General features: G+C 41.2%; 1 pseudogene; it reads left to right on the forward strand.

Moving 5' to 3' along the window:
• The first annotated feature begins 2,991 nt into the window (after nucleotides 1-2,991).
• Nucleotides 2,992-3,146, forward strand: LOC149125396 (large ribosomal subunit protein eL39-like; annotated as a pseudogene).
• Nucleotides 3,147-3,395: the final 249 nt, after the last annotated feature.

The following is a 3,395-nucleotide window of genomic DNA, read 5'->3' on the forward strand; positions in this document are numbered from 1 at the left end:
CATTGTTTACATACTGTCCTTGGCCACCTTTGTGTGAGCAGCAGAGCTGAATAATTTCTGCAAAGATCAGGTGACATACAAGCCCAAAGTATTTACTATTTGTTACTTAACAGTTGACCCTACCGTAACTGCACTGTCCTCATCTGCCTGGTTTAAGCGGTTTTATTGCAAGATCTGTGTTCCAAGAAGGAGAACAAAGAGTGGTCTTTGTTTTCATTAGAGATGAGTCAGCCTTTGCATGTATCATTTCCACTCTGCTCTCATTAGTCTGAAATTTACCACCTGGGCAAAGAAAGTTGAAAAAAGGAGTCCCTAGCTGGGCAGTCATGTGCTAAGCTTAACCCAAAAAAGTTCAGTCATTAAAAGAAACTCAACAAAGACTAGTGCCTAGAACATATCAAGAACTCTCCAAACTCAAGCAATTTTTTTTCAAAGCAAGCAACCTGATTAGAAAATCGGTAAAAGACATGAACAGGTATTTCATGGAAGAGGATTTACAGATAACAAATAGGATTATGAAAATAGGCTCCACGTCATTAGTCATTAGGAAAATATCATTTAAAACCACAGGAGCTATCTCTACATCCTTATCAGAATGGCTAAAACCAAAAGCAGTGCCACCATCAAATGCTGGGGAGGATGGGGAGAAACTGGATCAGTTGTACATTGCTGAAAAGAATGTAAAATTATAAAAACCACTCTGGGAAACAACCTGGCAGCTTCTTACAAAACCAAATATGAAACTACCATACAACCCAACAATTACATACTTGGGCATTTGCCCCCAAAGAAATGAAGAGCTTATTTCCCTCAAAACCTGAAGACAAATGCTCACAGCTAAAACCTGTGAAACAATTAGATATTCATCAGTGAGTGAATGCTTAAACAAGTCATGGTACACCCATACCATGGAATACTACTTAACAATAAAAAATGAATTATTAATACACTCAACAACTTGGATGAGTCTCCAGAGAATTACACTGAGTAAAACTGAGCCAGTTTCATAAGATGATATTCTGTATGATTCCATTGATATAAATTTGAAATAACAAAAGCATAGAAATGGGAAGCAGAGCAACAGTTTCCAGGAATTAGGAACAGTAGGAGGTGGATGTGGCTATAAAGGAAATATATGGGATCCTTGTGATGTTGGAATTGTTCTATATTTAAGTATATGCACATAAAAATGAGTACAGCAGAACTTGAGGAATCCGTAAGAAGAAAGGAGGAAGGAAGGTGAGTGGGGGAGAACTAACAGCCTCTACAAGTGTTATTGTTTTGGTGCTGTGATAGGCAGGAAGTAGTCTCATCATTCTGACTTCTCTGTCCAGTTCTTCTGAAAGCTGCTACATGGTGTGAGAACTCTACCATGTGACAAAGAGTATCTCCTTCTCCCACTCTCCCCCAAAATAGGAGAAAAGGTGAGAATATCAGCTGCTTCTTTGCTAGTTAAATAAGGAATTTTTAGTATCCCCTAGGAATGCCCCATGGAAAACATTAATTAGAGATAAACCCCCAGTTTTTAACCAGATAATGAAATAATGCGCTGAACACTTGAGGGCTTTAATAGAACAAATAACAATGAAGCTGTTTTCTTCTTTGTAAAACTTGGGTGCATGAATCATTGAAATTGCAAGAAGAATTCTTGGAAATAGCAAATATAAACTCTTTTAATCATGCAAGCTTTCCAAGGCAACAGAAACCTCATAATAATGTGGAATTAAATAAGTCAGGTTAAACCAAACTGAAACAAGTACCGTGTGCTCTTGGAATGTGGGCAAGTAAAGGTTAGCTCAGGGCCACCCCCACTGTCCAGGCAGGGACAATAAATGCTCCATCTGATGGTTGTACTCATTAATGCAAAGTGTTCTTTCTTTAATGTCAATATGGCATAAAAAGACTCAAGAGTTTCTGCTGTAAGCTCCTTATAGGTGGTAGTCAAGGGTTTGGACTGAAAGGAGAATGGGTGCTAGATCCATTCTGGCTGCTAAACTGGGAGGGAAGAGACAAGGATGGACTCTGCAGGATCTTAAATGGTGCTGTCTCTCTGTGGCTTCTTTCTGTTCGTTGAAGCACTGTTCACCAGGCATAGTACCTCTGATATGGCAGTGATACTCTCAGGGTAGAAGAGGATTCTCTTCTCTCTTTACTGAGTGTAGATTTATCTCCAAGTGATCTGAGAAAACTCAAAACCAAGGGTATAAACAAGGGAGATTATCTTCCTGGTCCCACCTTATCCATACATCCCACAAAATTGAGTATCAGCTACATGACTGATTTCATGAGGATGGGACTAGGCTGAGGTTAAACCCTAAGGTTGCTCTGACACCTACCATTATGGAGTCTCTGACCTTCATGTCACCGTCACCAGGGCCTGTAGAGCCTGAGGGTGGCTGCTCTACTGTGGCCCATGTGAGCCAGCTCAAGTCTTGACTGTGCTTTTGCATCCTTTCTTACTAACTTATTTTGCCAAGGGCTTCATGTTGAAAATAGTGCAATACAATTTTTTACGTAATTGAGTATTATTTGTGTAAATTAGTGGTTGCAGAGTGTGTTGTACATCAGAGTCACCAGAAGGGCTGTTTAAAACATACTCTTGGGGCTGACGCTGTGGCGCAGTGGGTTAAAGCCCTGGCCTGAAGCACCGCAGCATCCCATATGGGTACTGGTTCTAGTCCTGGCTATTCCTCTTCTGATCCAGCTCTCTGCTGTGGCCTGGGAAAGCAGTAGAAGATGGCCCAAGTCCTTGGGCCCCTGCACCCGTGTGGGAGACCTGGAAGAAGCTCCTGGCTCCTGGCTTTGGATCTGCACAGCTCCAGCCATTGCGGCCACTGGGGGAGTGAACAGCAATGGAATACCTCTCTCTTTGTCTCTACCTTTCTTGTAACTCTGTCTTTCAAATAAATAAAAAAAATCTTTTAAAAAAATAAAAAACATGCTCTTTCTCCTTTTCTCCATCTTAGTGAGTCTACCCAACTCCTCCTTGCCATGTCTTCGCATAAGACCTTCAGAATCAAGAGATTCCTAGCCAAAAACCAAAACACAGTCACCCCATTCCCCAGTGGATTTGGATGAACACTGGTAATCAAATCAGGTATAACTGTAAGAGGAGACATTGGAGAAGAACCAAGCTGGGTCCATGAGGAATTGCAATTGAGATGGAGGACACACATATTTATGCTATGTCAAGCTCACTATCTTATTAACCATATCAAGCAGAAGTGTCACCATCATCCAGACAGGATTGGGGCTATGACTAGTGGGGTTGGTTCAGAAATAAATATATAAGGCCTTTTGAACACACACACACACACACACACACACACACAGAGTCTGATTCAAGAGAGCCAGGATAGAGCCCCAGAACTCATACGTTTAACAGGCTCCTTAAT

This window comes from Oryctolagus cuniculus, chromosome 7, assembly GCF_051225735.1.
Source record: "Oryctolagus cuniculus isolate XC-2025 breed Fujian yellow rabbit chromosome 7, ASM5122573v1, whole genome shotgun sequence".
Taxonomy (NCBI): domain Eukaryota; kingdom Metazoa; phylum Chordata; class Mammalia; order Lagomorpha; family Leporidae; genus Oryctolagus; species Oryctolagus cuniculus.